General features: G+C 38.8%; 1 pseudogene; it reads right to left on the bottom strand.

The window, feature by feature from the left end:
* Positions 1-24,496, bottom strand: part of LOC121464649 — a 237,874-nt pseudogene that overhangs the window by 30,473 nt on the left and 182,905 nt on the right.

Below are 24,496 nucleotides of genomic sequence, written 5' to 3'. Positions count from 1 at the left end.
TAGTGACGAGAGCCCCTCATCAGGTATGAGGAGAGTAGCCTAAGGGTTTTGCTGCTACTCAGATACTGAGACATATGCTTAAAAGAAGCATTGCATTTGGACCCTCACCTATTATAAAAACCCTTTGTTTAGGATGGATTTAAGACAATCATGATTTGACAAATTGTATTATGGTATTGTCCTGTTTCATTGTGTTATGGTATTGACCTGTTAATGTTTTAGTTCACTATAAGATGCTAATGACTAGAAAATTGTTATAATTTGTCTAAGAAAAGTTTGAAATTTCCAATGAATTGAATTTGACATGTTTGATAAGACAAATTTAGATTTTGATACAACTGAATACTAACAAGACACACTATAGACCAATTCAAAGTGGGCATTCCCAACCCTGGTGATCCTCCACTCCTTTAATTAGGAGATTTATGAACATAAAAGTAGGCAGAGCACAAAGTATTAACTGCTGATGAGCTCACTTGAAAGGAACTTGGCTCAGAAACACAGAGCCCGGTGCTTTATCTCTTAACCCTGTGATTACAAAGGTCAGCAGTCACTGATGGGTTTAATCTTTTTTCCACCCAAGTGCCAAACACAAGGACTTGCATAGTTGGAATACATGTTCTGAAGATGGGTAAGTCTGGGAAATGGAACAGTGTTCACATGAGGCAGATGCAAACATCTGTACTGTTGCAGAAGTATAGGCTTTATTAAAGTTAATAAGAAGGCAGTGTTAAGAAAAAAAATAATAAGAAAAGGGCAGCACCACCGGCACAAGAAATCTAATCAAAACCAAATCAAAATTCCCATCGTTTTATTAAGTACGATACTCTCGGGTGGCTAAGCCCATGGCGGGGACACAGAAAAGAAGGGAGCCGATGCAGACCTGAAAACCACTTGTTTATCCTCTGGGTGGCCACTTACATACCCTGTGGAAGTGATCCTAAACGCCCCCCTCAGGGAGGGGGTCAGGACCTGACATGCTGGAATTTGAAGTCAAGAGCAATGCATCTCCCAGGCCAGTTTGGCTGGGATAAATGCCAGGCTATGATCCCAACTTAACAGGAAGAAATTGTGGAGGACAAAAAATGTGAGCCTATTTCCAAGTTGACAGAAGGTCAGCGAGTTGGAACTTACCTCTAGTTCCTTCAAAGTTATTATGTTTCTACGTCAATCAATGGTCCCACCTAGATTTAGATCAGAGAGTTCTGCTCTCTCAAGGTTATTGTCAATAGGTGTAACTAATAGCCAGACCTTGTATTTCAGGAATAAAGAAGTAGATATGTTTTCTACCTCAAACAAAAGTCTGTGTATCTCAATAAAGAAAGTAACTAGTACATAAAAGAAATTGTTAGATGAATCTAAAAATAGAATTGGCCTTAGCAAAAGATCTTAAATTTCTTAAATTAATAATGACTGGATGGTACCAGAATAAAGAGACCAGAAAGGTTTGACAAGTTATGAAGGACTGGGTAAGTTATTTAAGGTACATAAAAGGGTGAGACTTAGAGGCCACATATTGTATTAAAATTGGTAAGGTCAGATATCATCTGTATCAATGACCGAATAAAATGTATGTCAAACAAACATTTGCTGAGTTATTTCTGGCTTTTGAAATATTGTACAGAAGTTAAAAGTATAAAACTGGTGTATAGCTGATATTCTGGGTTTTTAATAATAATGTTTGGAGTCTATCCTACTGCGTTTAGAGGAATTAAAACGATGAGTATTTCTCCCTTTTCCACATAAGGTCATTGAGGTCCATGAAAATGAGACTATTTATCACTTGTTGTCTTTTTCATATAGGACATCGTGATACCACTCAAAGAATGAACTTGAAACATTATCCAATATATAGAAAGGAGGGTCATTGTGGGAAATGTTTACTCAACACTTCAGAGGAAGTAGCAGTTCATAAAACAAAGCCTTTGGTTATTGTCATATGGATGGACACCTGACAAGAGAAATCTAGAAAAGTCTGAGGTTCCTTTCAAGCCCAAGTGACCCATGAGATCTAGTTGCTCAACTGGCTTTGACAACACAGAAGAGAAAACTAACTTTGGCCACCTTCATAGTCTTCAACACCAGCAGAAAAGTTCAATCAAAAACTAGAACTGATCACAGCCCAAGGGATCACACTCAACAGACATTAGATATAAGTGTACATGGTCTGTTATTTAGACAACCAATATCACTAATAATTTCCTCATTGCAAGTAATTGTGGCTCAGATGTGAGACGTCAGACTTTTGCTCACTGAACACCTGCCTATAGCCAAGGAAGACAGGCACATAATTATTTTAACTCCTAAATTACATGATGCTAAGTAGCTCTACTGTCCCTACATAGAAGCCACATGTGAAGGACATCATGCTGACTTTTGGCTGATGAAAAGCTATGATAGTGTGTGAAACCTGATTGTCCATTCATCACTCAGAAGACCAACTCTAGAGATCAAAAGACACATCTAATAGACAGCTTTTTAGTTCTTTTGATGCCTTATAAAAATAATGCCATCAGATACCTCAAAGTCAACTGGATTAAGCCAGATCAATCATTGCTCTAAGCAGATAATGGCATTTATGGTTACCTATGCAGAGAGAAGTGGGCTAAGAAATGGAGCTGGAAATTGACTAGGTTGTTTAGGATAAAACACTCCAAAGAAAAGTAACCAGTTGATTTCCAGACCAAATGTAAAGTGTCACTGCAACTCTTAGTGATTTCATCCTTGCCAGAGGCCAAAGATTCTGAAAGTGTTTTGGTTTTTTTTTTTATATTTATTTTATTTTATTTTTTTATTTTTTGGTTTTTCGAGACAGGGTTTCTCTGTGGTTTTGGAGCCTGTCCTGGAACTAGCTCTTGTAGACCAGGCTGGTCTCAAACTCACAGAGATCCGCCTGCCTCTGCCTCCTGAGTTCTGGGATTAAAGGCATTCGCCACCACCGCCTGGCTGAAAGTGTTTTGGGAGCTCTGATCTCTGAACCTATGGGATTCTTCTGGCCTTAGAAGGAGGAAAGTTAATAGTAGTAATGAATGTCTCTTAAGAGAAAAAGGCCCTTGGCTAAGAGAATAGCATTTCTTTTCTGTCCTGGAGGCAGACCTAACATTTCAGTGGTGACATGCCAGTGTCCTGGTCAAGAAGCCTGGTCTGTGGAGCCTAATAAATGCCCATGTGGGACATTTATAGATCACATAGTAATGATTAAATCATTAATTTGATTTGATTGACTTATTTGTCTGTAATAATCATAATGTCACACAAAACTGGGAAACACTCAACCTCTTTTTTGTCCTCCCTTTCTGTACTATGATCATAACATTTTGTAATGTGTGAATAATGAATTTCCAATCTTATACAAGTGCCTTGGCATTGCCACTCACCAATAAAATGTTGGACTGCTTTAGAAAACTCGATCTACTGTCTCTTTTTCTTCTCATTGGCTAGTCAAGGCCCATTTTGGAATAACTGTCATACATGGGCTTGGAAGTAGGAAGGGGATGGTAGAAATGATGCAATGATAATCTAAAAAGGGTCATATTAAAAATTTTAAACAGCTTTATGGACATGTTTTAAAAAACTATGCAAAAACTAGAGATTTGTATTAGAGCACACCAAGTATTACTCAAGCCTTCTCTTTCAGGCTGTACATCAAAAACATGGAAAATAACAGTCCTGCTACCCAGGGTTATAAAATTTTACCTAAAATTTCTTTTTTGAGTAACAATTTTATTTTGGTTTCATGATAAGTTCAATTCTTTATCGTGATTCTGGATTTCCTACTTGGTGGCCAGTCAAGACACTTATCTGATAGGGAATCTCCTTCAGACAATGATTTTTAAGAGGTTGGATGAGGTTGTGCCGTGACTTTTTGGGTACTCAGACAAAACTGCCTGCCCACCTACCCAACGCGCTCTCTCTCTCTCTCTCTCTCTCTCTCTCTCTCTCTCTCTCTCTCTGTCTTTCTCATTCCAATGCTGCACATCCTCTTGAGGTTGGCCTTCCCATTCCTGTTCCATGAGTTTCCCCCTTGCAGTACAGGACAATATTAGCAACTTTTGGAGTAGCTTGGGATCATTTGACTCTGTGTTTTCCCCTGTTTACACATTCAGTTGCATCTGGTGCCCCATCATGGGTTGAGGGGACTGGTCAACTCTATTTTGAGGACCCTGAGGCACTCCCATTTTGCCAGCCACATAGTACATTGGGCACTGACTCTCCCCACCCATGTCACCAGCCGGTGGCTCCTGCTTCACGAACACTGATGGGCCCTGTGTGTCCCGGGAATGCAGTGTGGCTCTCCTCATGTCACTGCCTCTCCATCCAGTGATCCCCAGAGAGCACACAGTCTGTGATTCACACTGATGGAAGGCTCTGTGTTTTTTCTTTATCCTGGTCACCAAAGGTCTGAATTGCTTTGATCACTTTAATAGCTACTCTTAATTTGTTAAAGAAATCATATTTTCCAGTATCTAATGCATGCCGTCCAATTAGGGATTTTCTGCTGCTTGCGTCTCTCAGCCACATGGCTGCAATGGTGACACCTGCTGGCTGGTATTTGTTATTACACATGCTCCAATTGACTATAACTGGGTAATCTACAAAAATGCGCCAATAATATAACAATCCAGAAGGTGCTGAGACATTGCCTCAGAGAATTAGTGTTGCTGAATATAATAATTATAATCTGTTGAACAGTTGTGATAGAATGGCAGATAGGGTGTCTCTCCAGAAAGGTCATATGCATGTCATCAAATTTATGTTCAAAGATGAGATGTTATCTTTACTGGGAAAATTTTGTATGTTGGAATTCTCAGTGAGCCATTAGAACAGAACACTGGAAATTAGATCCAGACATTAAAAAAAGGAAGCGGTTAGAAGATTCAGGAAAAAATAAGGAATTAATTGAAACTGATGATCAGGGACAGAAGGTACAAAGACAGGATTTAGCCTCATCAGTACATGTCAGACTCTGGGACGACTTTTCCAGAGTTATAACTGCCTATACAGTGCTCTTCTCAGAAAGACCATCTAGCAACAAGTCCCTAAAGTAGTCAAAGAATAAACATGAAGACCTCATTGTATGAAAGATAAAAAAAGGCATTACATAAGCAATACTAGTTTATAGACTGCATTCTATAAATAAGGAAAATTGTGAAAACACGGGCTTAAGGCAATAAGGCCATCCCACACAGGTGGCTTCAATTAATCTCAGTGGTCCTAGAAGATGGATCCCAGCTGCTTCTGAAGGGTTAATAGAGATAAGGGGGGGGGGGCTGGAGAGATGGCTCAGCGGTTAAGAGCACTGGATGCTCTTCCAGAGGTCCTGAGTTCAATTCCCAGCAACCATATGGTGGCTCACAACCATCTATACTGAGATCTGGCACCCTCCTCTGGCATGTGGGCATACATGGAGGCAGAATGTTGTATATATAATAAATAAATAAATCTTTAATAGAGAGAAAAGGTTAAAACTTTAGAACAACAGAGAAAAGCAGAAGGATTGTGACTTCCCAAGATCAAATTCTTGGTGAGGGACATCATTCTGAATCTCAGGACCAGGCTCTCTACAACAAACACACCTAGTCCCAATGTAGCACAGCAGCATTAAATACTTGGGACACAATTTAGGAAAGAGAAAAGAGAATTGAATTATATATAAGTGTTAAACACTGCCAGAACCCTTTAGCGACTTTTTACAAAGATTAACAAAGGAGTACAGACCCAGAAGCTACATGTGTACTTATTAAATTTTTGACTTTTGAAAATGCCAATTTAGATCTGGGTGGTGGCGGCACACGCCTTAAATCTCAGCACTTGGGTGGCAGAGGCAGGCAGATCTCTGTGAGTTTGAGACCAGCCTGGTCTACGAGAGCTAATTCCAGCACAGGCTTCAAAGCTACAGAGAAACCCTGTCTCGAAGAGACAAAACAGAAAGAAAGAAAGAAAGAAAGAAAGAAAGAAAGAAGAAAATGCCAACTTAAAATGTAAAAGGATCCTTGGGCCTTTAAAGGTCAGATCAATATCAATAGATAACTGGATCTTGCAAACAATGAATGTTGAGACACATGACTACAGTACTGAAACTTGGGTAGGAGAAGCAATTTCCACTGGTATAAGGAGACACCAAAATTCCATTTTTTTTAAGTTGTGGTAGAATGAGACATCTGAAACAGGATTGTAGACAAGGAATTCCCAGGAGCAATGTCACCTTTAGGAATGGCAAGAATAGGTGGACTCAGCCTTCTGATGTGTGTAAGAGGTATGGCAAAAACTAACATTGGGACAATGTCACAGGCCCCCATGATCCACATGGTTCAACCATTCTCAGTCAGTGTGGAGAACATGCCTCACCAGGAAAATTAAAAAACGCAGTGCCTAAGGGGGAAAAAAACATTGTTTTGAGTGATGGAATAGACATTGTACATGAATCATAAACTTCAGAACGAAATAGGAAACGTATATTCTGGCAGACTTCTATCAATGATCAGAAACCAAAGCTAAGAGTGTGTATAGATAAAGTTGTGATTGAGGGATTAATAGACATGGGTGTGGACATGAGTATTATTACTCCAGAATCTTGGCACCTGAATTGGTCTCTTCAAGAGGCATATATTCAATTACTAGTAATTAGACCCCTATCTCAAGTGAAACAAATCATGAGATGTGTTGAATACATTAGGCCAGAAGGACAGAAAGGAAGGCTGAGGCCATATGTAGCTAATATTGTAGTGAATTTATGGAGTAATGACCCATTGCAGCAATGGAATACCCAGATTAACATTCTTGCAGTCCCCAAAACTCATGTTTCTGGGGAAGATATTATGAGATATAAACAAAAGTGACCAACCATTTAGACTGAACAAGAACACAAAGCATCTAGCAAACTTTCAAATGGACTAACAGGCCTGCATTAAAAATGGTTAACTGAGAAACCAATATGAATTAAACAATGGCTTCTAACAGAAGACAAACTGCAGGTTTTTGAACAGCTGGCATAGAAGCAACTTATTGTTCACCATATTGAAGAATCTATAAGCCTTGGGAATTCTTCTGTATTTGTTGTGAAAATAAATCTGGAAAATGGTGAATGGTGACAGATCTTAGAGCTGTCAACAAGGTAATTCAACCAAAGAGTCCTCTAAAGTCTGGAATTCCTCTGCCTTCTCTATTACCAAAAGGGTGGCCTCTCATTGATTTAAAGGATTACTTCTTCACTATACCTTTACAAGAAAAGGACAGAAAAAATTGCCTTCATAGTGCCTACTTATAAAAATTTTCAGCCTACAAGGAGATACCAAGGGACCATCCTCTCACAGGGAATGCTCAATAACCCCACCCTGTGCCAATACTTTGTGTAGGGGATACCCAGCCAGTCACCTTGCTTGTAGGGCGGGGTCCCCCGAGGATATTTTTTACTTATAAAGATTGCGGGCGTGCTCCCCACCTTCTCTTCTGCTTTCCTGTTCTCCACTGGAACCACGCGTTCTGGGAGTTTTTTCCTAATTAAAGCTGAAAATATTCTTATAATTTCTGTCTGCCTTCATTTACACCGATACACTTGGCACACCAACGTTGGGCTTTTTTGCCCCCGCCCCTGAGCAGCCCGGGATGTAGCCTGAATTTCAGTTTGAGAGAACTGCACACCCAAATCTCACAGCCCTCTGCCTGGGTCCTAAATACGCAGCATGCTCACGCTCACGGCCCAGCTGCCAGGCGCCCCGCTGTTTTTTAGTACTTGGGGCCCCAGTGTGAGAGTCCCCATTACAGCTACCACTGGGCAGATAGGCAACTCGGCCATGCACACCATAGGCTGCGGGCCCTGTCCCGCCCCGCCAGCCAGACTTGCTCGGATCTAGCAACAGTGGTAAAACATAGCACTAATATAAAAATTCATAGTTATTATGACATGCTGTAGTTAAGTGTATCTAAACGTTGCAGAATTGAGTTATTAAAGAAAGGATTGTTAGTTTAGAATGTTACTTTGTTTATTTGTCATTGATTATTAGAATGTACTTTGAAAAGAATTTTTAAGCAGAGATTACTTGGTATGCATCTGTGGGACCGTGGTTGCAGTTGAAATAAACCTGATAAGTAAAGTTTGTGATTAAGAAAATAATAATCCATTTTATCTATGACAGGGCATTACCAACTGTATCAAAACATTCATAGCAAGATTATGAAAGGAGATCAGTTGTCAAAAATACATAATGAGAGTGTCCGATAACATATACACTACAGTTTCATGGGCAGAATATAGACATTTAGTAATAGAATATTTTTAAAGGCCATCCGGTCTCTGGGGCATAGAGTTTAATACAGTAAAAGGTGACATAAGATGTGAAGTTCTCTCATAGTTGCTTCCTGCTGATAAGGGGAGAAGTTGTAGGTCTTGTCTTGAAGGCTGGAGCATAGTGGAAACCCATGGAGACCAGGGAAGAGCAGACTGCATCAGACTCTGTGAGGCCTGCAGGCAGCCTTGGAGCAGTCTGTGTCAGGAGAATGCCATAGGGATTCCTTGGGTGAGAGCTGCAGAGAGAGCTGGAGGGCAAGGTGCACAGCTGTGGCAAGGAAGCTGCCTAGCAATCTCTAACTCCTAAAATGTTTATAAACCTGGTGGAATAAATACATGTTAATGGAAGAATAGGAAGTTAAGGAATCTCAAATAAGAAACTTCATCTCTTAAGTGCACACTAGAAATGTTTAAGTGCACAGTTTTGGCAGATTAGAAAAAGGCAAACCAGGCCAGGGAGACAGGGAAAGTTCCTCTCCCCCACAAAAGAATTAGGCAGGTAGAAAAACAAATTACAAACAAATAATACTTAGTTGAGTTTATTTTTAGTTGTGACAATGTTGTTGGATCTAAACTGATCTCTTGATTCTTATAAGAATCATTCTTAAGAGGCAAAAGTGTTAGATCTATCAGGTTATTACTATTTTGGTCTGTACTGAGATCGATATTGTAGAAGAAGCAAAGAGACAGCTATTCTGCAGATATATTTTATCTATACCTGTAAGGTAAATAACACTTAATAAGAAGACAACTATACAGGTGAAGAAATAGGTCCCTAGTATTAGAATGAAAAAAATGTTTAGAAATGTTTAGAGTTAAATGAAGAGTATAATTTTTAAACGTATCAAGCGAGCAGCACCATGTTTTGTTTTTTTTTTTTTTTTTTTTGATTTTTGGACGGCTGGGATGGCCATGAGTGTAGGAGAGCATCAGGTTGCTGATACCTGAGCAAGCTGGGACAGACAGTGAAAGAGCAAATCTATCTTTTAGATCATACATTATGATCTGCACTGAGGAGAATCAGTACAACATTTCAAAGATGTACCATTGCCACAATCCTCACACATATGAAAAGGAAATAACACAAAAACAGAGAAAAACCAAAGAAAATTCCCCAATCCCCACTGTGAATGCTGTTATTAAATGAACAGCCATGCTGAGCTCCTCAAATGTTAGATCAAGGCTGCCATTTCCTCTGAGAGGGCTAGCTAGATTTTAAAGTCACAGTTGCCTCCTTGAAGAACCAGGAGTTCAGTTTATCCAGACCTGCCCTCTGTCTGTCTGAAGGCTTCATTATGTTTATTGTATGTGGGTTTTGCCTGCCATTTTCTGTGCACAACCTAAGAGGCCATAAAAGGTCATCAGATCCCTTGGACTGGAGTTAAGGGAGATGGTTAGCTACCATGGTTTCCTGCAATGGATCCTTTTCCTTTTTAACAACAGATAGTGTTCTTAGCTGATAAGTTGTCTCTACAGCGGCTTTTTTTATTTAAAATTTATTTTTATACATTTTACTTAAAATATATCATTTTCATTCTTTTTTGTTCTCTTTTCACCGGTTCATAAATTAATTCCTTCCAATTTCCTCCTTGGTAAGCATGTGTGACAAAGTGTGTGCAAATACATGTATAAAACCTGCTGAGGCCATTTCTGTTGGTTGTGTATATATAGTTCCAGGGCTGAACATGTTCCATTGGATACTCAGTTAGTTAGCTCATCCCTGCCTGAGTCAAATTCTCCCACTTAAATGAAAACTCCAGTCACTAAAGAACAAAATAATCTGACCCCACAGTGACCTAGGCTTTCTTGGGTAGGAAACTATCAAAATTAGAAAACCCTTGGTGCAAATACCTCATCAGACCTTTGCTGGTGTAATTAATGACTCTGAAATTCTAGCCCCACAGGAAACACTCTGAACATTGATCTCAGCGAATCACAGTCTTCCTTGGAACTCTGGGCCTCCCTCCACACCCTATTCACCATTCCCATCTGAGATAACTTAAAAATCCTGAAGTTCCTGCCTCCACTTTCTTAGTCCCATGACTACATGTCTGTGCCACCATGTTTGACTTAGATTGCTCCAGCTTCATTTAGTCAGGCATAAGAAAGATGGGATGAATAAAAAGAGCATTGCAGTTAACTACATTATAAGAGCACTGATCTCTGTAAGCCTGTGTTTTACTATCTTTTGAATAAATTCAGAACTATGTGCTAGTCCCTTGATTAGTTATAATTGACTCAATGATAAAGAAAAACTTTCGTTTAAATAGTTGAAAAGAGTAGACGTTATGGAAGAAGTATTGTGTTTGATGGGAGCCATTTTGTGACTTGAATTAGGACCAGAGTCTATGCTCTGGCTTCCTAAACTAACCGGGCTCAGACACTCATTCTCATTAAGCCAATAAAAAAACATGTTATCCAGATGTGCTGTGCGCATGTATTATGCATACATTCTGGAGACAATGTGTGTAGACCTCACTTATGTCCTAGGACAGTCTAAACTATCAAGTGAGGTTTGGAACAACCAGAAATTCATGCACACACTAAATATTATATATATATATATATATATATATATATATATATATATTTGATTATCAAAATTCAAATTAAGAAAAATTTAAAAACTAAAAATCAAATATATAACTCAAAAATCTAGCCATAAAATACCTAATAATCCAATTAAAAAAAGATAGGAAAGGATAATGACAGAGAGTTCCCAAGTGAAGACTCTTAATTGGCAAAGACTTTGAGAAATTGATCAACATACTTAGTCATTAGAGATACCATCGTACACCTGTTAGAGTAAATAAGATCAAAAACGCTGAGGACAGCTTTTGTTGGAGAAGATGTGGAGTAAGTGGGACATTCCTCCATTGCTGGTGGAAGTGCATAATTGTGTAGTCAACTTGAAATCAATATGGTGGTTGATCAGAAAATTGGGAATCAATCTACTCTCAAGATCCAGCATTATCACTATTGGGTACATACCTAATGTATTCTCAATCATACCACAAGGATACATGATCAACTATGGTCATAGCAGCACTATTCTTAATATCCAAATCTTTATATGATCTAAATGCCTTTCACCACAGTGGAGTGGATACAGAGAGCACAGTAGGAGGGAGTCTGTGCTCAGGTACAGCCCAAGCATTGCCTCTGCCTATTTGATTGGGTTTTAATGGGCAATGGTTTCTCCCTAACAATTCAATACTCCACAGCTCTCTCTCTCTCTATAAATGCCTGATTGTCCACTCCTTACAGTGACTTCTTTTTAAGTATCAGAATTTTTTGAAAATCTGTGCATCATTTGAAGTCACCACCATTCAAGTCTCCTAATTAAAAGTTTTACAGTCATCAGGGAAGCAGACACATTCACATTCAGAAAAGTCATTCTTCAGGCCTGTAAATTCCCTTTATCTCCATAAAGGAGGCATAAACTAAAGCAGGGCTCCACCTGCCCTCTATACTTGGGGTATCTGATTGCTATTTGCCAACTTTGGGCTAAACTCAGGTTTGTGATTTCATTAAGAGTCTGTCACTTTTTTTAATTAATTAATTTATTTATTTATTGTGTATACCGTATTCTGCCTGCATATATGCCTGCAGGCCAGAAGAGGGCACCAGATCTCATTACATATGGTTGTGAGCCACCATGTGGTTGCTGGGAATTGAACTCAGGACCTTTGGAAGAGCAGTCAGTGCTCTTAACCACTGAGCCATCTCTCCAGCCCCCGAGTCTGTCACTTTTTAAACACTTATATTTTCAGTCTCTCCTGAAAAATTTTGTACTGTTCCATTGTTTTATGGAGATTTAGGCTCAAAGACATCCTTGTGCATATTTCTAAGTTGGTTTCTGATGCTGCCCATATTGTATTTCTTTTGGGTCATAAGAGGTGGGGCAAAGAAGAACTTAGGATCACCCATTCACACCTTACTGCTATAATGACATGTTCACTAGGCTGAATAGATGGCTCAGCAGATGAGAACACTGGTTGCTCATCCACAGGGCCTGACTTTGATTTCCAGAATCCACAAAATCGCTCACAATTCTCTTTAACTCCAGTGAAAGGGGATCAGATACCCTCTGATGGCCTCCACTTTTACCTCCACTTTATACTCAGTATAATCAATGACAAACTCAAGTCATCAAACAGCAGCAAAAACCTTTCTGTACTGAGAAATACTATGGTATTCACTGAGGTTCTGACAAAATGTGACCAACAAGTATTGAGTCCTAAGGATAACACATTCTACAATAAAGGGAAAAACAAAAGAGATAGCAGTTTATCAGTTTCCGTGAACATATGCTTTATTATTTAAGTTGTTGTCATTCCTCTTTTCTTCAATTAAATCATGTTTACAATCTTAAAAATGGGAATAATTTTCTGATAGAATGTTTCAATTAATCAGGGTACTGCCTTAGTGGGAAATGTGTGCGGTGTGCAAGCCTGGTAACCTAATCTTGATTACCATATGAGGAAAGCCAAGAGTCCACCCCAAAAACTTGTCTTATGGTCTTCACATATGTGTCAGGGCTAAAATTCCATAATTACATCACACTTACATATAACAGAAACTTTTTTCAAATAAATCTCATTGATGTTTCATTACCTGGCATCTCCGGATAATTCCCTTAGAAGAAAGCACTACATGATGAAGTGAAAAATGGATAACTAATGGGGACAGGAAGATGCATAGAGCTTCACATAATGTATACATATCCACAGGACATCAAGCTATACTTTAAAATATTCAATAGATTACTGATTATCCAATATTTCATATCTCTACCAGTTTGATGAAAATGATGCTGTGGATACACATATGAGGTAATGTTTGTTATAATCTATCCTATTATGCATTTTAACATTAATTTTGATAAGATATGTAGACGAAACAGCAAATGTTGGGGTCTAACATGTACCCTTGTACTTATATTCAAGAGACTGGCCCATGATGATTATGAGTTCAGATCTATTAATAACTAATTAATGACATACAAGCTAGACTGGATAGCAAATGGCATCTCATGGGAATTTGTGAAAAGATGAAAAACAAATGCAGGAAAAAATTTCATCACCCTTTCGCAGACAGCATTACTTAAAAGGAATGAATATACACTATTGAACATTAAAAAATGTTTCACTTAGATTATGGACATCTCATTCTATATATTTAAGCAGAAAAATACCTATCACTTAGTGAAAGCACAGTGGGAGATGTACAAAAATCACAGAGAGAAAACAAAGAGCACAAAATAAACTTCATTGAAAGGATTTGATAAATGTATAGAACACTTTAATATCTCTCACTAACCAGAAATTGTAATGGAGAAATGTCCACCATCAGACTTGAGTGAAGAGAGTAAATGACTAACCTTCATGATGAAAAATATATAAAGAATTTCTGGACAATAAAGACCTCTAAATGATGTCTAAAGTCTTTACCATATTATTTACACAAAGGTTTTTCTCTTTCATGAGTTCTTCCCTATTATCTGATGTTAAGATGATAAAAAATAATGTCTTTAACATAAAAACAGGGCAAAGACATAGACAAGAATTTAGGACAAGTTCATCATCAGGATGAAGGTTAGGTTTTTCAGAAGTTTCTGTAGTCCTGCCGGCAACAGGAATACCCAATGGTCTAACCTTCCTGGGAGCAAGCATGAATATTTATTTTCCCAAACCAAGGCACACTAAAATAACATGATTAAAATTAAATAAAATCTTTAAACAATTCTTCGCTCATGAATATTTTCCTCCTCTAAGCATGCATTCCTGTAACCCAGGTGTTGAGGTATTAAAGGCTTATTTCCACAGTTTTTCTCAATGATGATTTGGTTCATGCAATAAAAAGCAAGAATGTAGATTTGAAGTTACAGAAATTAATCATTTTCAATTAGTGGCATCATTTGGGAAAATTTAGAACATATTGTCATACTGGAAGAAATGTCATGGGTTTTTTACTGAGAGTATACATTCACCCACCATTTCAAGATCCTATACCTGGTTCATGATACAGGCTAAGTATATGAGTCCTTCACTTCCCGGTGTAGGTGTCATGTCTGAGACTTCTTGTGACAACACTGTCAAAGTAATCATGTAACCGTCTGGAACCCAGAGTCACATTAAACGCTTTTATTAAGTGACTTAGACATTATGATTCATCACAGACACAGAAGAGGCACTCATACCCATCTACCAAATTTTACATCTGGATAAGTGATAGGGGAAGCTTTGTTAACCAATCATCTTAAAGAAGTGGAATCTAGTTAAGGCATGGCTTCCTGGAGCCCAGGAGAAAAAACTGGGGTAGACCAGGTGCTTGCTATCTGGGTGATTCCCATAGGACACAGTGGAACTTGGACTTTCCATTCCTGTGGCATGAGTTTTCTCTTATAATAAGTAAAAATATAATTGTTTATCATTAAGGTAGCCTGGTTATATCCCAAAGTCAGCTAATTTCTAGAGATAGCTGTATTTATATAATTGAAGAAAAGTGCAAAATCAAAAATAGTTACCTTATCAGTGAATTCATAGGACTTCTGTCCATATAATTTTGCAGGTGTGAACAAAATAGAGACTTTATAATGCTTGAACAGTTATGATACTTGTAGACTTGTTTTCTTCTCAGTCTTATGTAAGTAAATGTGTATTGGATGAAGATATTTCAAAAACATTTACAATTACAGTCCCTTTAGTAGGAATCTTCTGAAGACCTCAGAGTACTGTGATATGCAAAGGCCTTAATAGAACTCTTTTCCACCAAACGTTTACTCTTGTATAAAGACTACCAAGAAGAAGAAAACTTTACCACACTGATTGCACTTAAAGCGTTTGACAGGCTAAACTGTGGAGGCACACCCCTGTAATTTGGGAGACAGACAAATCTCTGTGAGTGTAAGGCCAGCCTCTTCTATACGTGAGTTCCACAACAGATTCCAATGTTACAGAGAAACACTGTCTCAAAAATTAAAAAAAAGGTTTCTTTGCAGTATGATTTTTTTCTCAAGATTTAAAGCCTGTTGCCACATACAAAGGCTCTACCACATTTGCTAAAATTGTAGGGTTTCTATTCAGCATGTGTTCCTTTATGGATGCGTGCACTTTTATGACATGCAAAGGCCTTACTACATTGATTACATTTATAAGGTTTCTCTCCAGTATGTGTTCTTTTATGTGATTTTAGACTACTGCAATGTGAAAAGGCTTTATCACATTGATTACATTCATATGGCTTCTCTCCAGTATGTGTTCTTTTATGTGTTTGTAGATTAATGAATTGTGAAAAGGCTTTATCACATTGATCACATTCATATGGTTTTTCTCCAGTATGCATTCTTTTGTGAACTTGGAGACTATTGATATATGAAAAGCCTTTACCACATTGATTACATTCATAGGGTTTCTCTCCAGTGTGTGTTGTTTTGTGTATTCGGAGTTTAGAGTGCTCCCAGAAAGCTTTATCACATTGATTACATTCAAAGGGCTACTTTCCAGTATGTCTTCTTTTATGTCTGTGAAGCTCACCATGACTCACAAAAGCTTTATCACATTGATTACATTGATGAGGCTTCTCTCCAGTATGTGTCCTTTGATGTACTTGAAGATTACTCTTAATTGAAAAGGCTTTACCACATTGATTACATGTGTAGGGTTTCTCTCCAGTATGTGTTCTTTTATGTAGTTGGAGACTATCTTGTCGTGAAAATGCTTTACCACATTCATTACATTCATAGGGTCTCTCTTTAGTATGTGTTCTTTTGTGTGTTTGGAGTTTAAAGCATTTTGAAAAAGCTTTATCACATTGATTACATTTGTAGGTTTTCTCTCCAGTGTGTAATCTGTTGTGAACTTGGAGACTTCTTACATATGAAAAGTCCTTATCACCTTGATTATATTCATTTGGTTTCTCTCCAGCTTGTGTTCTTCTTTTAAGTATTTGGAGACAACTGGTATTTCCAAAGGCTTCAGCATATTGAATACCATCATATGGCTTCTCTGTAAAATAATTGTTTTCATGTCTTTGAAGATGACTATAACATGCAAATGATTTAACGCATTGAGCATACTCAGGGAGTTTCTTTCCATTATGGATTCTTTCATACCTGCAAAGATAATTGGCAAATGCAAAAGTTTTACCATGTACATTACCCTGATTAATCTTAGTATCTATATGAATTAATTTTATAATTTTGCTTTATTGTAAAGAGGAATAAGATTTTCAGTTTTATATTCATGGTGCTCTCCTATAGTATGGGATGTTTTGTGTCTATGAAGAATCTTTGATGGTAAGGGTCTGTTTCCAAATGACCCACATTCATAGCATGATTTAATATGAATTTTTTTTACATATTTGAAAGGAACTAGACTAACTCAGTTTTAAATAACCTTACATATCTTTTGGATTCTTATGTTTTCTTGTAGTGCAATATCTACCACAAGAAAGTGTACGAGGACAAACAAAAGTAAGTACACATTCCAACACCCATAGGGCTTAACTTCAGTGTGAGTTTGCTGATATCTTCCCAAAAAATTTGAAAATGAATTACATATAATCTTATAGCACATTCAACAAATCTACCCAGTGTTGAAATACTAAATATCTTTCATATCTTCTCATTATTCTGAAGGAGATACAGTCTCTCTTTTCATTTTGGGAAGCTCACTTGTGACATATGACATTCTTATCAAATGAAGAAGAAATAAATGGTTTTCAATTGAATTTACAGAGTTTCATCACAAACACGTAGTATAGGAATTAAGCTTTCTCAAGATGAGACTTTTTGACTCTCATAAACTAACTCTTTCAATAAGTTTGGCAAAGTCACAAGTACATAAGTAACACTGGCTTTACTACTGAGTATTTATTTTTTGGTCAGTTCTAAACATAGACTTATTATCTAGTCAAGTAACACTGGCTTTACTACTGAGTATTTATTTTTTGGTCAGTTCTAAACATAGACTTATTATCTAGTCAATGTGTGTATGTGTGTTCCCTGTGCAATGTCTGAGTGCTATGAAACTAAATGGATTGGCAGCTCTACAGCATAGTTCTCATGGGACTAGGACTCAAATGGTGGGATCAGGTAAGGAATCATTTGTTTCTCTTCTGATTTTAGAGGAATGCCTTGGAAACATAGACCAGTTATGTTATATTGAGGCATATGGTTTTATGAGATATTAATACACATCAATATACTTTAAGCTGTGTTCATTTATATTATTGTTTTTCTTTAAGTGTTCCAGGACAAATTAAAACTTCTTCAGAGACAAATATATACCAAGTTGCAAATAAAAATTACCTTCCATGTTTTTTAGCACTTTGACAATACTCTTCAAAATTATGGTCTTCCAAACTGTAGCCTAATACAGTAACAAAAAGTAAATAATATATTAATCATATGTACAAAATTGAATATCTTAAGTGACCTATGCCTTAATTATTTGACTCATTTTTACTCTTTCTCAAACACATATACCAAAAGTATAAATAAATAATACAGAGTAATCCCCTTATTTTAAAATGTAAAGGAAAGTTCACAGTCCTACCAGTAGCAGTGAGGTTCCTGTATGTCTCCAGCATCACATCTTTGTAGAGACTCTTTTGGGAAGGATTCAGCAAAATCCACTCCTCCTCAGTGAAGTCAATGTGAACATCCTCAAAGGTCACTGAATTCTAGAATAATTCAACCAACAGTAAAACAAAGTGTGATCCTGACATTGGATACTTCTTTTAAAATGGTATATTTGTATAATGTTGCAGCTTCCCATACTTCTTTCATTACATTACATTATAATGTAATCACCAGTCACTTTAGAAGGAAACTGAAGAAGAGGTTCCTATGTGCCCTTCCTTGGCCCTTTAAATAGGATACGGCTTTAAGAAAGAAATGCCAATGTACAGACATAGAGACACAGAGAAGCAAGCAGATCAACACTACTGAGAAAACATTACAGAAATAGTAAGAGCAATGATTATTTAAAAAAGAGATGGGGAAATTGGGTATACTGACACTTGCCTTTAATCCCAGCAATCAATATAAAAGCAGATGAATTAAATTGAGTTGGATGTCAGTCAAAACCTATGCAGAGTTAAAGGTAAGCCAGAGTTACAAATTAATAAATCCCAGTATCCATCCAAAAATCACTCAAATAAAAAATGTAAGAGGAAATCAGAGGATCTACTGAAGAACTTACAGAAACTTTTTTTTTTTTTGAGACAGGGTTTCTCTGTGGCTTTGGAGCCTGTCCTGGCACTAGCTCTTGTAGACCAGGCTGGTCTCGAACTCACAGAGATCCGCCTGCCTCTCGAGTGCTGGGATTAAAGGCGTGCTCCACCACCGCCCGGCTAGAAACTTTTGTATTCACTTTAGTTCTACATTCATCTTCGAGAACCTGTAGTTGCCCAGTTTAAACTGTTGCATACTAAGATCTGAATAAATGGAGTGCATGTTTAAACAGTTACAAATGGAACAAAGAAAACATCAGCCCCGCAAATGATGATCATAAACAACATAGAGTAAGGGAGATGGGTCAGCAATTAAGCAGTTTTCCTGTCCTTGCAGATGAGTGGGAAAATTGCCAGTACTAAAGGGGACTTGTAATTATCCATTACTTCAACTTCATAGGTGCTGTCGTCTCTTGTGACTACCATGAGGAACAAGAACACATGTGGTACATACCCTTGTATATAGATACAACCTCATATTCATTGAAAGCATTCAAAAGAAAAAAAATTAGAGGCAGGTAGAAAGTCACACTCCTGCACTGCAATGATTCACAAGGCAGAGGTATTAATGTCATGCATACTACACTCCTGGGAAAGAGAATGATACCCTCCACCAAACTTCAAATTTCAAGATGTAGGTGAAGTTTAGCATAGATGTTTATCATTGAAATATATAAAAATCTACATTCCAGGCTCATCAGACAATCAAACAATACACACACAAACACAAACACACACACAAACAACACTGTTGTTTTGTCATTAATCCCTCTGTGCAGAAGCCAGAATCATTTGTATTTGTGAGTAAGGACAACATGGTTTAAGGAGCTACATTAAGTACCCAGAGCTACACAGAAACATATCGTCTTTCAAAAACAAACGCCTTTAATCTCAGCACTCAGGAGGCAGAGGCAGATAGATCTTTGTGAGTTCAAGGCCAACATTGTCTACTAGAGCTAGTTCTAGGAGAGGCTCCAAAGCTACAGAGAAAGCCTGTCCCGAAAAACCAAAAAAAAAAAAAAAATTACAGAAACCACCTGTGTTACTTAAGAATTTTATGCATGTGAAGAGATACAATGAGCACCATAACCCGTATTAAAAAACATTTAATCGGGGTGGCTATTTTAGACTTCCAGAAGTTGTCCATTGTCATTATGGTGGGGAGAATATGTTGTGCAGGACAATTTTGCTGCAGGCCACAGGAAGTTGACTGAAATGCTTGGCAGTATCCAGAATATAGGAATTCTCAAAGCCCATCCCAAGTGCCACACTTCTTTCAATAAGACCATACAGATTCCAACAAAGATACACTTTGTAATAGCAACAATCCCTATGAGATTATAGGAGCCAATAACCTTGAAACTACCACACTGCCACAATCAGGTCCTTTCTCAGACTGGTGACTCCAGCAGCTGATTTCCTCCCATTTCGCCTGTAGTGCTCTCTGTTAACTATTCTTTCTATTCTGATCTGAAGGCAGACACCATGTTCTACATGCAGGTCCTTCTCCTGTGAGTTAATGAATAGTGGAGTTCATGACTCAAGTGGGTAATTTCAAAAGTCTGAGGCCACACAGTCATTTAAAAATTTTGAATCATTACCGGGTGGTGGTGGCACACGCCTTTAATCCCAGCACTTGGGAGGCAGAGGCAGGCCGGTCTCTTGGAGTTCAAGGCCAGCCTGATTTACAAAAGCTAGTTCTGAAACAGGGACCAAAGCTACAGAGAAACCTTGTCTCAAAAAAAAAAAAGAATTTTAAATCAAGACAGCAAGGTCATTGACCTGGAATGCCACAGAATGAAATCGAGGTCTCATATAAAAACGTAAGAGACCTTATCTCACCAACATTATTCTACAATGCTGGAAGTGCAGATATTCTAGAATATACCTTTCCAGTGAGAAAACACTGTTCACACTTAAGAGATTAATAAAGAAAAATCTGCACAATGATAGCATGCATCCATCTCTGGCAAATGCTCAAAGAGCAGAGAATCTAGAATAAACAATGCATTCCACATACATTACCATCCTTGAGTTTCTTTTAGGTTCAGACTCTAGCTTACACTTTGAAGAAATAAAATAGCCATGGGAATATATACATATTAGAGTACTACTCAGCAGTAAAAAACAAGAACTTCTTGAATTTTGCATGCAAATTGATGAAAATAGAAAACACTCTCCTGAGTGAGGTAAGCCAGACCCAAAAAGAGGAACATGGGATGTACTCACTCATATTTGGTTTCTAGCCATAAACAAAGGACATTGAGCCTATAATTAGTTATCCTAGAGAAGCTAAATAAGGAGAACCCAAAGAAAAACATATAGGCATCCTGCTGAATATTAACCTTCATCAGGCAATTAAAAGAGACAGAGACAGAGACCCTACTGCACGTACTGGCTTTGTGGAAGCCTAGGCAGTTTGGATGCTCACCTTACTAGACCTGGATGGAGGTGGGTGGCCTTTGGACTTCCCACAGGGCAGGGAACCCTGATTGCTCTTTGGGCTGATGAGGGAGAAGGACTTGACTGGGGGAAGAGGAGAGAAATGGGAGGCGGTGGCAGGGAAGAGACAGAAATCTTTAAACAAAAATTAAGAAAAATCTGCACAATGATAACATGCATCCATCTCTGGCCTATGCTCAAAGAGGAGAGAATCTAGAATAAACAATGCATTCCACATACATTACCATCCTTGAGTTTCTTTTAGGAGCAGATTCTAGCTTACACTTTGAAGAAATTAAACAGCCATGGGAAACTGCAAGTCTTGCCAGTTAGGGAATAGGGAAACTTACACAGCAAGGATATTGCAACAATTATGTCAAAAGTATGTAAGTTACCTGAGCAGCAGGTCATACTTTACTGACAGGGCCCTACGTGCAGTGCCAGAAGGTGAGAAAGGCAGGAAAACTGGAACGAAGGTATGATAAAAGCTGGGACAGAGAAGTCTTCTTTAAGCTATGTCTTATTCCAAGTAAGCTTCTTAAGATGAATAGCTTCTTGTATACCATTTGTAAGGGGAAATGGGAGGAAATAGGAGACTTCTAGAAAATCAGCAGAAATTGCCACACAATGAGACAAACTCAGAATAAGGTTAATCAAGCAATGGAACACAATAGCAGGGTAGTGGTGGAGCATGCCTTTAATCCCTGCACTGGGAAGGCAGAGACAGGTGGCTCTCAGGAATTTCGAGGCCAGCCTTGTCTCCAAGAGTGAGTTCCTGGACAGACTCCAAAGCCACAGAAAAACCCTGTCACAGAAAAAATGCAACACACACACACACAAAAAAAAAAAAAAAAAAAAAACAAAGGCGGGAGGGGGAGGGAAATGGGAAGCGGTTGCAGGGAGGAGGCAGAAATCCTTAATAAATAAATAAATTTAAAAAAATGGCGATCTCAAGAATATTATGGACTGGCCGGGTGGTGGTGGCGCACACCTGTAACCCCAGCACTTGGGAGGCAGAGGCAGGTGGATCTCTGTGAGTTCGAGGCCAGCATGTTCTACAAAGAAAGTACCAGGACAGGCTCCAAAGCTACAGAGAAACCCAGTCTCAAAACGTCCAGCACAAAAAAAAGAATATTATGAACTACGCCCAGAGTGGCCTTGGTACCATAGCTCACTGTGGTGGGAAGAGTTGGGATCTCAGGATCTGAAGAACCTCTCCAGAAAGGCACTGGTTCCAGATCCTTACCATCTCACGCAAACATATTCCCGGTTTCAATGATGGAGTTCTATTTTATTCTCCATAACTCAGGATCTTAGGCAAAACCCCAAGGCCTAGACACTCAATAGACTGTTCCTGGCTCTGCCAAGAGTATCCCTGGTTTTGAGAAGGAGCTAAGTTCCTTCTCCATGAGTTGGACCCTAAATGGAAAGACATCATTGATATGGCCAGCTCTCAACACAACAGCGTTTTCCTTTCAAATGACTGTCACTTCTCTCAGCATATACATCTGACAGAACTATAATTTTCTCTAAAAAGAATTGGAACTTTAAGTCACACCATACCCTAATGTTCATTATGATCCCATAATGACTTGAGCAGCACGTTAGAGGTTTCTTCATTGATTTGGGAGCAGAGTAGTGGCCGTTTATAAATCAGTGGTGTCTCTGTCATGGTCTAGATAGAAATGTTTAAACAATCCTTGTAAACAATTTTGTATGCTACCATCCTAATCTCTAATAGGCCTAGTTAGCACACTACTTTGCTATCTTTGGGTAATTTAGAGGCAGGCTTCCTCAGCTAATATCTCCTAAGCACTGGTGATGCCTTTATATCAAATTTCTACTCTTCTGCACAACTGGTTAGTGGTAGAGTGGGAAGGAACACAAGAATGCCATTTACAAACTCCACAAAATTAACTCACTTCAAAGGGATCTTACTCCTAAATGTTAAATACAAAGGGCAAAGCTTCTGAAAGATAATAAAAAAACTAGGCATCTCCAAGTTTGGGATCCTGCCTTCCATACGTATCAAAACTACGTTTATGTGGACCACAAAGATGTTTCTACACACAATTCCCTGCTGGAAATGCTTTTCACAGACGCAGGCCACAGAGGGAAGTCATTCAGAGGCCACGACCTCGTTATGGGGAGTTGCAAGGACCAATGGAACCTCAGAAAACACTGATAGTAGCAGTGGGTTCCTACACTTGCTCAAGGAGGGCGTGCCACACTCACTCCCAAGGCTCACATCCTCTCCTCCTCGTCTTGGAACAGCAACCCGTTACTCACCACGTTGTGGCTTCCAGGCTCACCCATGTTCTCCTCAGATCTCGCTGCAGTAGCACTCACAGCACAGAATACAATCCACTGGCGCCTGCTCACCTTGAAAATCAATCCAGGAGCAAGGCGCAGGAAGAGCCCTGCCTGATTTCTGACTGACAGGTCGGCCTGGAAGTCTTGATTGGCTAGTGAGGCTTGAGTGACAAGAGCACCTCCCTGAGCCTTACAGTGCACTTAAAGAGACAGAACAAAATTCCTTGGCTCTGGCTTCCACCCCAGACCCAGACTTTTACAGATCTGCAGACATATGAATTTTAATATCACTTATGCCTCTATCAGATAGATGACACAGCTGTCCTCCTGCAATCCACAACCACACTGCCTTCATCCTCCTGGACATGAAATGGCTCGCTAGCACAGCCCATTACACAATGTGCAGTAGACTGATTCTCCTGTTCAAAAGATGGAAGGGTACACAGAATACTAATGAGTACAGATTTTAGGAAACCAAAGATGATGTTTGTTCTGTGGCTTCAGGCTGACACCAGGAGTCACAGGCACTTCTGACAGCCATGAGAGCAACCCAAGCACCAAATGACAATTAAGCTGGTATCTTTATCTCCTGCCAGAAGATTGCATGATAGGTACAGACTATGTCCCATTCCAGACTATGACCAGCTGGCAAATTTAGCTCAGGTTCTTAAGTGCCCACCATTACAGAGGCTTTGAACTGCCACATTCTTAAGTTTAAGTGGGTACAGTCATCCCGATTTTTACTATACTTGCTTTATTGTTTTATCTTTTGTAATAACACAATTAGAAGAATTCTGAATCCTCTCCTCTGTTAATGGCCATAGATTTTTCCGTTATAGGCTCCTTGTCTAATGGGTCAATTAGCCTATAGGTGTTTCCATTGGCTGACTCTGTATGCTGACTGTGGGAGGTATAGCCCTTTAAGCTCTCCTGTCTGCCTTTCCTGGCTCCAAGGCACAGCATGGGTCAGACTCTGCTGGCCACAGCATGTGTGCTTGGACTACCCCAATCTCAGCAGTATCCTAGGCCAATTCTAGGGCAAACACCATACCCCCTTCATTCTTTTCATCCAGACAGAGGTGGGAGAAGCTGTGGCTTGGTGAGCACAGCACTGCTGGTTGCAAGGGTGAAGGTGAAACTTATTTTGGTCTCTCCAAGTCTTGGAACTGTCTGAAGATGGCAGTGGATACACTATCAGTGCTGTGGGAAAACTAT

Source organism: Microtus oregoni, unplaced genomic scaffold (assembly GCF_018167655.1).
Source record: "Microtus oregoni isolate MIOR12 unplaced genomic scaffold, Mior012 000029F_ref0000214, whole genome shotgun sequence".
In the NCBI taxonomy this organism is placed as follows: Eukaryota; Metazoa; Chordata; class Mammalia; order Rodentia; family Cricetidae; genus Microtus; species Microtus oregoni.
This window is presented reverse-complemented; position numbering and strand designations above follow the sequence as displayed.